At 37.7% G+C, this 12,907-nt stretch overlaps 1 protein-coding gene across 1 annotated transcript in view; it reads right to left on the bottom strand.

Moving 5' to 3' along the window:
• Window positions 1-11,440, bottom strand: part of ZBTB38 (zinc finger and BTB domain containing 38) — a 32,892-nt gene extending 21,452 nt beyond the window's left edge. Inside the window, exon 1 of the mRNA XM_065674944.1 lies at window positions 11,289-11,440. The gene's annotated coding sequence lies outside the window, so the exon portion shown is untranslated. The remainder of the gene's footprint in view (window positions 1-11,288) is intronic.
• Window positions 11,441-12,907: the final 1,467 nt, after the last annotated feature.

Here is a 12,907-nt window from a genome sequence, read left to right on the forward strand (position 1 = left end):
TTAATAAATACATCCTTAATAAAAACATCACTTCCTTAATAAATACATCACTTTCCTTAATAAATACATCACTTTCTTTAGCTAGAAGAAATTACCGTTCACAGGGTGCCAATGAGTTTTTGCAGACTCACGAAAGCACTTGAGTTCAGTCATATTAAATGCAAGAGGACTTGTACCCCCTAACAAAAGAGCAAATTTGCAAATGGATTTAAACCCACCATAGCGAAGCATGCTCATGTAACCGAGCGGCACGTTGGTTTTTTTTTAATGCCTTGAGTGGGTATGTTTGAACACAAAGACGTAATAAAAACAGTTTATCACTAAGTGCCCTGTCTTTTCTAAAGATAAATATCAGTGGCAATAAATAGATTGCTTCTACATAGCATTTGCTCATCAACTTCCTTTAAAAATAACCACACAAGAAATAATCAAGAAAAGCAATTTTGATAGCTACATGTAATGGCACACTCCATATTAGCATTTCAGACAAATAAAAAAAAAAAAAATCAGCAGAAGCAAGCTACTGGAGATAAATCAAATTACAGAAAAAAATGCAGACTTTAACATATCACTTGAGAGATGTTGTTTATTACATTTTCAGGTCTGCTTCTTTAGGTGGAACAGGAATATTGCACTGTGTCAAACTAATCTCATCATAATGAATCAATGGTTTTATTATCAAACATTAGCCGTCAAGATAGACAACAAGTCATATTCCTGAACAGTTATACTCTGTGTATTTGGAATGCAGTGAAGTGATATATTTAGAAATAAATGAGAATTAGTTTGATATTACCAACACTGTCAAGGCTATTACTGATAATTGGCTGTGCTTGTAAATACCTCCTCTGCATTAATTTTCAGTGCTGGGTCTTCGTACACGCAAAATATTCTTAGTCATTTTAAAGTAAAGGACATGAAAGGAAAATGGCTACCCTGCTGCAAAAGTCTCATTGCAGTAGTGAGAATTTCTCAAGTCACGTACAAAGGAGATACACTATGTTATAAGCTCAGTGGAGACACTTAGTAACATCTGATTCTGTGTAAACAGTTACCTGTGGTACACATAAGATTTCACTTTACTAATACTGTTAAAAATACTAGCTAAAAATAGAAATAAGGAATTATAATACTTAAGTTTAGCAAAATCTGCAAGGTCTGCAGATACTGCAGACCACAAGCGAGCTTATTCTCTAAAGGCTTGTTTAAGATCTGACAGAAGTTCTTTCCCAATATGCTTAAACACAGTGCTTTACCTGAACTTCGGAATGGATCTACTGTTTAAAGAAAGGTTTATTAAGCATTACTATGGCTGAATTCAACAAAGGTGAAAGAGGGTTTAAACATACTGCTGATTCCCTAAATTTCTCAGCTGCTAAATATTTCAGTGATACTTTTATGCTTTTGATAGTGAAACTATAGCTTTATATGCACACAGTACAAACCTTGACCTGCATGCAAGACAAGGCTAAATTTAAAAAAGAAACCAGGGTATATTTCTGGAAACAACCAATGCAGAACAGGAATAGAACAGTTTTTGTTGTGCACAGCTTTAAAAACATGGCATCGTTTAAGACATGATAGTCGCATGGGAGCACAAAATGAGATCAGATTCTCACTTAGAACTGAAAGGAAACAACAACAAAATTTTCCATTTGCATTGTGATATTGCTATTAAAGAGAAAAACATCTTTTTACATGTCTACTATTGCACCTTTTAAAAGGATTTGGTTGCCAAGGAAACTGGTTCTGGCCCAGTATTAATCTGAAATGAATATATTACAAAAGTTGGTGTAAGTAATGCAATACTCTGTTTTATTCTTAATGCTCAAAATCAGGTTTTTGTACCTAAGGCTGTTAAGTTTTTACTTCATAACCTTTCTCATGTGAAGTAAAACACACTTCAGTGACCTGATACTCAGTTTAAGCTGACAGGGCCATCTATATCAATCTCTCTCTTTAAAGACCTTCTACCTTAAAATAAAAAGAAATAGTGCAGGCTTATGCTTGAAGCCAGTAGTTAAAATATGAGCATTAAAGCATATTCTTCTTTATTTAATATTTCGCACAAAACACGAAACCGCTTATGCCAGAATTTAAATATTTTTCATTTCTCTAATCTGCCTCAGTTTTTGTTTGTGTGTTTTAACTGCTAGCTCAGTAGTGCTTAGAGCCAGCTCGAAAATGTACCTGAATCAATAGGGTTTTCAAAAATTCTTTTGTTGCATAAGCGTCGCCACGCCCTTAGTACATATGATTATTTTAACAGACATGACTGCTCTACTTTCACAGTAGGTCTTTTTTTTTTTAAGCAGATAAGATCAACTGTCATGCCAATATGCAAAGCCAACAATTCAATATTAGGTTGTTTTCATTACCAACTTAATACGTTTTTTTCACCAAAAGCTACATTCCAAAGCCCATTTCATGTTCTTGCAACACTGACGAAGAAATCAGTAAAACATGCAAATCTCAACCTACCTGCATGTATCACTTAGAGCAGTGTTAGCATGGCAGTGCACCCAGCCATTTTTATGTAAAGCAATGGAGATAAGTTCTATTCTTGGTCGTCTTGGTAATTTTTTTGAAGCAGTTGTGAAAAATCAGATGGGAAGCAGCTCGAATAGACCATGATCAGGAGAGCCGACTTTATCAATAGGGAAAGCAGGAGTGGGGAAAAAAAAAAAAAAACCCAAAAAACACACAACGTCCTCGATCCAAGGTTTCCCGAAACTGCAACACAAGGTTGTTGTTTTTTTTTCCCTCCTCCTCAGAGGGTTCAAAGCTTGGAGCTGACCACTGCAAAGGCCACTTGTCACATTTACTGAAAATCAGCCTATTGATATCACAGCTGAAAATATAAACTCAACAACCAAAGCTCATTGCACAACGTGGACTGCGTAAGAGTTAAAAATAGATTCGACGTGCCTCCTACCTGCATAATAAATATGTAAGTTTCAAGTGCTTTAATTCGATATTCACATTAATTAACAATACAATATACATTATTTAAACTACAGTAAACGCAAGAAGAAAAAGGGTGACACCATCTGGAAGCACAGTTTGCTTTTTTTTTCTCCCTTTCGAAGGGCTAATAATGTAGTTTTGAATGTGATGACAAGCTAACAGCTCACCACATTGCAAATGAAAAAAGAATTCTTAAGGTGATGCTCAAATATCTAAGCCTGTAATGAAGCACAGACCAGTCTTCCCTACTGCATGACATGGCACACAGACCATTTACATACTCACATTTGAGATACTAGGCACAGTATAATGAATTCAATACACAGCATGCACACAGCACAAGCAACGTTAATCCTGCCTGCCATTTTAGGCTTGCAGAAGTAAGATACATACTGCAGCACAGCTCTGGTAAGGGAGGAGGCAAGGGACAGCTCACCTTAAATGCAGTATCTGATTAATGTTGTAAGTGACATTGCGTATCAGCTACAGAGTCTTGGTTCAACTGGGTGGGAGGGAACAAAGAAAATTGTCATCAACTGGTGATGCAAGATGAGCTCCAGTCTCTTAATACTGTTAGCAAACTCCAAATTCTACAATGATACAGTAGTAGGCATTTCAAACTCTTATCAAAATCTGCCTGTGCAATGGCTGAATCCGCCTGCCGAGGAAAACAAAACAATCTTCTTGCCTATTGGAGAAACGCTGGATTGACTACAGCAACATCCTCTCGATGCAGGAAGATTTAACGTCGCTCATATTAAATCCTGGATACATTTGCTGTGCTTTCATAATTTTTAACTCTCAAAATTAAAATAAAAAGACAATGATAGAAAAAAGAACATAACTAAATGTCTGATTTTCATGCAAATAAAACATTTTTTTTTCTTTCCTTTCCGTTTTCTCTCTTTTACAGTTCATCAAAATCCTGAGTAGTATTGACAAACCACACAAGCACAGGGTCTCTCGACTGCATGATCAGCTGTCTGTGTCTACGCTACACCCTGTTAACCACAAGCAGTGTTAGAGCTAAATATATCTGCAATGCAGAAACAGTAGGTGCTATGTGGTATACAATTCTGATTAATTATAAGGTTTTTTCCAGCCTCAGATATAATAAATTAAAATTATTTGGTGCTGATCTCTGTCAGGCACGGTATCTGTCAGACTTACAGAACATAAAAGCTATCCTAAGTATACTGACCTAGATTGCACTAAGAAGACTTAAGCAGCATACAAGCATACTCACTGTCAAAGCAAGGAAAACGAAACAATGATCGTCTAATCAAACTGAAAGCAACAACTCACTACCACAGTATGAATTCCAAAATGCTGCGTACTGTATATGCACATCTCATGTTATTGGAAGATGCAAAGCTCCTTTGTTTTTTTTTCCCCTCTCTCTCTCCTCGGAGGCTTTTCTTAGCTACGGTTGCACAATGACATTCTGACATCATGGAGGTCAATGCAGATACTAAAGGGCTGTAGTCTTTAAAAAAAAATAAATAAAATTTTGAAATATTAAACCACAGCTGCAAAAAATAATAATCATAATTAACAATTTCACGTCACCTACTTAACTTCTTTCTATTCCCTTCCGAGATTAATAGCATCCATATTGTGCAGCCGCATATGTTAAATTGGTATCACCCTCTGCAGAGACTGCAAGAGTAATTGTGGGAATTAGATTTTTATAAATGTTTTATAAAAAAGCTTCTTTGCTGGAAAACTTCAAAATACAATAAAGTATTTTGCAAACATAAAGGAAAACATAACGGGGGGGTCGATGGGGGGGTGGGGGTGGGGGGGAAGGCATTAAAAACTGTTAACTGGATTTTTAATGCCTAATAAGCAAAACTGGTTGTATTTTCATTGTCCCTGTGTCTCCAAGGGGAGAATAAGACAGCCATGCCACAGTTTACTACAACCTGAATTACCTTCCCGGAAGGCTAACCCATCAGGTGGGGTAAAACAAACCACAAGATGTACCTGTTTAGAGAGCAGAATCCCACACACGCTATCTCAGTGACTTCTCACAGCTCCCCATCTCTCTACCTGCAGAATGCGCAAGCTGATACCAACACACGAACAGAATTGTGAAGATTAACATGTTAGCCCTGAAAATACTGCACTGAAAGATTTCTATAGGTAAACACTGTACACTATATGTGTAACTGAATATAAATGGCTTCTGGCCAACTGCTGAAATTGATCTTTGAGAGGCCAGATTTTGTAAAGAGAAGCACTATCTTTCATTTGACCTGCCGATAGAGCTGAGAAATAAAGCAGCCAACTCTTCTCCCACATAATCTCTCTAAGAACCTGTATACGCTGTGATTTTTTTTTTTTTTTTTTTTAGCTAAAAGAGCACTTGGTATTATTTTTCACTTTTAAAAACAAGTATTGCGTTAAATCAGAAAATGTTGCACAGCAGCAACCAGACTGCTGTACGTACGGATTCACTTGTAAGAAAATAATCTGATTTTGATTCTTTTTTGTCCTCCTTTTTAATGATTAAATAGATATCTATGTCATTTTGAGGTTTTTCTTTGGGAAGTTATTTGGCATTTTGTTCTCTTCATTTTAAAGGCTGGGAATGAGATGATCCTAACAGTCAGTGCTTTAAAATATTCAGAATCCCCTTCCATAAATAGCACATCTGTCACACAGAAAGGAACCCAGCCAGCAAAAAGGCAGACCAGGAAAAACAACTGCTATTCCAATATGTGATTACAAAAAAAGTTAGGATTTTAGCAACCCTTTTATTTGACTTTTTGTTGTTTCAAGCTTTTTAAAGTAAGAGCTGCCTGATTATTTACATGCCACCATGTATCAACTTTAAATTAAGAATGTGGATTAATTTTGAGGGGGGTTTTAGTGTTCACCTCTTAGTCAAATGTATACGATCAAGCTAGTCATGCCCTGTTTAAAGCCATGGCATAGGTCCTATAGATTTCAGGAAGGGCCTTATATAGCACTTTCAGGTTTATAAGAAAGGATGATAGTACAATTTTGGAAACAAGTAATACATTTGTTTAAAGGCAATGATCTTCAGCAAAAGACTGATTTCAGCAGAGGCTCGCAACAAATATATCTGTTTCTGCATTCCTGATGTCAGCATTCTCATTCTCCCAGAGAAATACTGTTCCGGGAGAAATGCAGCAAGGTGTTTTGGGTTGTGTGACTTAGGAAATATTAAAAGCCTTCTGTCAGTGAATGCAGCAGAAGAATAAACATCTCTCAGTGAATAGGGAAGTGAGCTTGTTAAATCTTTATGCCCTTGCTTTAATGGGCCATTTTCAGTGATCAGTAATAATTTTCTGAGCTTAGATTTGCAATGATTTTCCTTCAGACTCAATATAATTTCAGTTCAGAAATCAAATTTTAGGCCCTTCTACAGCTGCATAATATATAGCATGGTACATAAATAAAATCAAAAAATTGCAATTGCATGTTTCATAATGTAGGCTCAAATTTTCAAGGTAGAGGCATATTCATATGTTATTTCTTAGTCAGAAACTTGGATTTAAGTTCTAACCTGATTTCTGCCAAGTACCAAGGCACTGGCTCTCTTGATTCTTGACTTCAACATTCCCTGACTCTGCTGGGTCAGGACTATTTCAGCCCATGCTATGAGCTTATGTCAGTTCTTCATTCAATCAGCCTGAAGCAGGGCTATTTCAGATGTCCTCACTGGGTATCACAGGTCATTTGTGCTGTACCCTTTCCCACTTTCGAGCTTCCTATTTGCAAAGATGCTCCTTCCTCTGTTTATCACCACTCATCTAATCTCTCCTCACATACTATAGCTTGTCAAAATCAGTGAGGAATGAGGAGTCCCAGCATCACTTGGCATTGCAGTCTCCACCTTGCAGTATGTGGTTCCTTAGGGGAAAAGTCCTAGACCTCCAGATTGATCATTTGGAGAGCAGAAGCGAAAGGAGATAGGTTGTGGAAAGAAAGACTCACATAAAGTCCCTAAAACTGTACTAATTTTTACCTGAAAGTATTACCACACCTTGTCCTCCTAAGGAGGAAACGTGAGGGCAGTCTGATAGACTGGGAACTCTGCCAGTCACCAACCTCGCAGCAGTAAATATCTGAAAGATGACTGTCAGACTGAGAAAAAAGTGACAAACATTCAGTTTTACATGGATCAGCTCACTTGCCGTTATACAACACAGGCCCAAGCTGGACCAAGTGAATCAATTGTCTCTCTAGCTATAGAAGATACCCAGGATGTGTGAATTTTGCTTAGTTACATATTAAAAAAAAAAAAAAAAAGGCCACTCTTTTTAACTGTTTGCCAAGTAAATGAGCAATATACAGAAAACAAAGAAAAGAGTCAGTCCCAGCCCACAAGAACTGTAGTTGACTGTTCTATGAGGCCACCCCTGCAAAGCAGTGACAAGGGGGACATGAAACACAGCTGGGAATCTAGGGTGGGTGTTTCCAAAAGTGCATTCCAGAATCAGCTACAGCCTTTCAACAAACCTGCTCCTGGAATGACTGTTTCAGCCTCTGAATTTAGCTGCATCAATTTTATTTGTCTCTTCATTCCACTAGTGCTATTGCAGAAAACCACATTGTTCACAAATACTCAGTTTGAAATTAGAGTCACTTTGGAAAAGAAAACACAAACCCTTGATCATGGCTTAAATTCTCTGACCTAACACTCATGTTCGGTAAAGCATCCATACACCCAGACGTTCAGGCTAGAACTTGCTGGTCAAATGACTTCTGTCCTGGTTTCAGTTGGGAATCCTACTGCTTACCATATGACTTAGAAGCTACTTCCTTCAGTACTGAAACCTCAGCTAATTGTTGTTAAGCTGCAGAAAACAAATGTGGAGAGAAAAAGGGAAAAGGATTGGTGATAGAATCTCAACAGATTGCCTTTCTAGAGCCAAAGTAAAGCACTTTTATACCTGATCCAGCTAACATGCCCTGGACTTCCATTTCTGTACGCATCTAGCTCAAGTTGCCCCAAGGATAAGACTAAATCGGTTAAGTGCTAAGTGCTTTCCCAGGCTTTTCCAGAATTCCTTCTGTGTCTCTGTATGGCTAGACAAATTCTTCAATTACTTGCTGGGACAGAAAACAGTTGTGCTGAGTTATTCCTGTATGTGATTTACACATCTTCGTTCTTAATTGCCACACTCACAGAAACAGGCCATCAGAAATAATATCAAAGTGGTCTAAGATTCTTGTTAGATGGGGATGCTTTCAGCACTACAGAATTAAGCAAGGCAGCATTTAAAAGCAGTTCCTCTTACAAAAGGCAAGTAGTGAGATTCTACAGTAGCAGCAAATACCTGAGTGTTATGAAATGTATACTGATATACTGCATTGTACCAATGTGTTATAAATCTGCAATCATATATCTATATATATATAGACTATGAAAAAGCGTGGGCTTGCCTAAACCGAAGGATCACAGAGAAGTCATGTATTAAGACACATTGAGGTGCTGTATATGCTTTTTCATGAAACACTTTTAGCAGCTGCTTACAGTCTAGTAGTCTATAAACTACAAAATCTTTAAGTATTGGAACACGTGGGATTGACTGTAAAAACTGGCAAAGAGAATTTCTTTTAAAACTGTAAATCCATCCATAGGAACTGAAGAAAGTGTTGCCTTTATAGATACTTGCACTCACTTTTACAGGTTGTATTTCTGTATTTTTTGTGTAACATGACAGCCAAGATAGTTAGCAATAACAAGTAGCTTTGTCTTGGTTTTTCCCTGATTAATGCTTCAGTTACTGATGAGCTTGGGCGCTCCCTCTAATTATACCTCCTAAAGGCCCTATTTACTTTCTAAACTGCTGCCAGACACTATGCCAAAGGTTTCAGATTTCTATCTCTGATCACTCCTAGCTGATTTACCCGATAGTGAATTTAGGTTTCTATTTTTACTCTGTTCTTATCAATTCTATTTTTCTCTGTACTAAATGGCACAACTTGCCTGACACTCATACCTACACTTTTTCTGTGCTTCCCTTGTGTTGATCAGCACTTTCATGTTCACATCTCCTGTTATTTCTCCTCCTCTAGTTTTGAGGGCCAGACTTTTCATTTAGAGACCAACAAACTCAAAGACTTCATATGGAAAGAAGCTTCACTTTGTCACATGAAATCCTGAAGAGAGATTCAGACATTTTTGCTGAATCATTCTTATTAATATTAGGCAGTAGACAAATAAGGCAATAAATATTGGGGGGGGAGAGGAAGAAAAATTTTTCAGAGCAGACAACAACAAAAAAAATCTATTTGCACAAGGAAGTTCATCATATCCTCATATCACCAAAAGATTGGCTTTTATCAATTCCTGATGAAAATGACTTCTCAAACATATGACTTGAAGCAGGATCAGTTTTGTGGACGTGGTCTCCCTCAATTCTTCATTTCCCCCCACACCATAAAGTTTGATTTGGAACTATTCAGCTATTTTGAAGAAGAGATGAGATAAGAACAACACACATTTCTCATTAAAAATACCAAGAAATCAGTTTTGAATAATACGAGTACCAGAACAAGCAGGGTTATGAAGCTGAAGTATGTCAACAGAAGAGAAAATATTCTGGAAATTCCAAGAAAACTGCTCAGCATTTGATAAAATCAAATGTCACGTAATAGGACAGAGAAATCTCATTTCCTAAACCTTGTATGTATAGATTGCTGTCTCACAGCTCCAAACAGTCTAACAAATATAGAACAAATGCAACAAAAAAAAATCCATTTCAAGTTTACTTGCTCAAGCTCAACTACCTATTATGCTGCTAAGTGTGGGCTCCTCTTTGAGGCCAGTAGACCTGCTGAAGCCATTTCTCCCAGCATGTCCACTTGTGAAGCTTGTTCCTTCATTTTTCATCTGCTGCTGACAAATAGGAGGGGAGTTCTAAGCCTTCATCTTCCGAGTGTTAACCTGGCATATGTAACCAAAACCCAAGAGCATCAGTTGTGAATCCTAGACTACCGATCTTTTTCCTCCAATGGCATACAAGATTCATCAACTACCACTCTTACACTGCCATCATTTCCATGGTTAAGGACTACTTATATTCCCAACTAGCCAGGCTCCTCCTTTTAAGAGACCTGTTCTACAAATCAGTCCCTGAAGTCTGACCATGTTCAGCCAGGACTGAGGGTCAGTGTAAATGAGGGCCTGTTTAAAAAGGTTTCAGTTCTAAGTCACTTATGAAATTACATCATTTCTCTTCATATAAACTCCACAGCTCCTCCATGTTTCAGAACTGAAACTGTTCTTCTGATGGTATGAATGAGTCAGGAAGAGAATGGGTGCACCAACACAAAGTTGTATCCCATTATGTCCTTATGAATTAAAACGAAATTTTAGGACTAAAGCAAGTGAGCAGTAGTAACGCTTTGTTAGAGTGTGGTTGTACAAAAGGCTCTATTAACAATAATAGTACACTTTTACAGCATGTTTTATCCAACAGTCTCAGAGATCATTACAAGCATTAATTGAGCCTAACTATCGCCTGTGATAAATTAGCATTATTATGCTAATTTCATTGATGGAAAGAGAAAAAGATGGAGAGGTTAAGTGATCTGCTCAGGAAAGGAACCCAGAACCACGTGCACAAGTGGGTTATCCCAAACGAGAAGTTGTCAAAAAAATGGAAGTGGAATGTCAGATACAACCATCATATCATGGTTTTGGAAGCCTTTCATAATTACTCTGAGAAAGTGCTCACCAGTCAAGAAAACAGTGATGGTGGGGACTAATAGCAAGTAAGTTTCTTTCAGTTATTCTTTTATTTTGTAATTCTCACTGACCTTCACAGGATCATTCATAAACTCAAAGTACTGGTGCTTATGTAGATACGTATCTGCTATAACTAGGTTATTTTAGTTCACTCAGGTGCAAGTCTAAAAGCAAATAATATTTTAAGTAATGACCATTAGGCCTCAGCCAATCATCTGTATTACTCTTATTACTTATAACTTCAAACAAGAGGACAACTTGACTGTATCCAACTTTTCTTCAAAACATCAAGGTAGATGTAGAAAGGCAAACCTTTGCCTCTCAAAGTACCATTTCAACGTCCTTCAACGCTTCCAGCTTATTTTCCAAACCAAACCAAAACAACAACAACAAAAATCCCAAAACTATTTAACAGCTGTGTTGGCATATTTTCCTTACTGAACATCCTGGAAAACACTTAATCCAGCACTCACTAATCTTCATCTGATTTAATATAGGCCCAACAAGACACGCAACAGTTTCATCTTTACCAAACATCAGGGACTCTATTCTAGACAAAAATAATTCTTAGTCTTTCTTCCAACATTGATACCTTGATGGCTGCAGGACAGAGTCAGACACAGCCCTATGATTTCCAGGCAGGTCTATAATACCAGAGCAGGGCTGAGATCAAACCAGGAAGCTGGAAAGTCAGTCCACAGATCTGCAGTCAGTACAACCGACAACAAGCCAATAAGACCCACACACAAACATGACTGCAACAGAAATAGGTACACCTGAATTTAAATAGAGCTCATGGGCAGAGGTGGGGAGGATCCAGGTGAGGCCAATAGAGGCTTATTCATGTCTTCATGTCCCTAAGAGTCTCACTCTTTTCCTTTTCTTGTGTCCTGTTCCTCCCACCCTCCTTGTGCTAGCCTTAGTGCTCATGAGGTTTCATGTTGAGTCAGACCAGCTCACCATTTCAACTGAAAACTAACCCTCTTTTGGTAAGGTTATTTCTGGTTATATTAGTCAGTTCACCCATTTCACCACATTGCTTGCTGTGTGAATGCTAGACCCAGATCTACGGAGGCAGCTGGAACATATGGTTTGGGGTTGACAATCAAAAGATGGTGGTAGTGTGGTATAGACTGCATCCAGAGTTTTCTGGAATAGCTTGGATATGGATTTTCATACTGTAATTGCCTTCTAATTTCAGAGCAGGTATATTGCAGGTGCTGCTGCTCACAGACAGTAAATTCATTCTGTAAGTTAAGTTCACTTTTTAATTTATATAGTTCTGCTAGATGATCTACAGGCAGCTGGACTAGATTATTCCTGTAGGTTCCTTCCAGTTGAAATGTTCTATTATGTTCTATTGTACAGACACAGCTGTGGATGCACTTACATTTGCTTAAAAGAGCTAGAGGACACCCAAGTGTCTCAAAGAGCATAGTCTACAGAAGAAATACTAAAATACAGGAGAACCAGGCATGAGGAAGAAGAAAGGGAAAAGAAAACAATGTATTTATTTTTAAATATCAGAGCTTGCTTTTTCTTTCCACACCCTGTGCAATAATCCAGCAATGGAATGTGAATTAACATTCATGTTTTTTTAAACAATAGCCTTTGTGTTCCAAACCACACTGACAAAGCAGAAAAATCCAAGCAAAGCATGCTCACAAAATCTTTTGCCAGCAATGCGCTAACCAGTTTTGTTGGAAACATCTAACGCTGTGAGTGAATCTGTTTTGGAAAGTAATCACGTAAGTTCAACTTCTCTTTGCGCAGCCGGAATCTATTTGCTTCTTTTTCAAGCTGAATTTCAATCTGTTACATCAGTGCACATTCAGTGAGGTCACTGTGGTCCTACTGTAAGTGCTACTGAAGCTCTAGGCCTAGGGAACCAGGCTGAATATACATCAGTAAGGGTTTAACCTGATTTCCAGGATCTCTGTCAATTAAAATTGCACTAAAAAGCACAGTGCTTCACTGTCAGAGACCACACTACTTGTTGTGCTTGTAGAAAACAAGGTGTATCACCAAAACCTATAACCTTATGAATTGAAGACACTAGAGAGGATAGTCACAATATACATCATGCCGGCTTTATTTCAGAGTAGAAGTACTAAAAGGCTAAAGTATATATAAAAGAAATATCTAAATTTAGCAAACATAATCCCAGAATAAATCTGTGGCAGAGAATATATTTGCTGGTCTATTCTGTCT

Source organism: Lathamus discolor, chromosome 3, assembly GCF_037157495.1.
Source record: "Lathamus discolor isolate bLatDis1 chromosome 3, bLatDis1.hap1, whole genome shotgun sequence".
Lineage (NCBI taxonomy): Eukaryota > Metazoa > Chordata > Aves > Psittaciformes > Psittacidae > Lathamus > Lathamus discolor.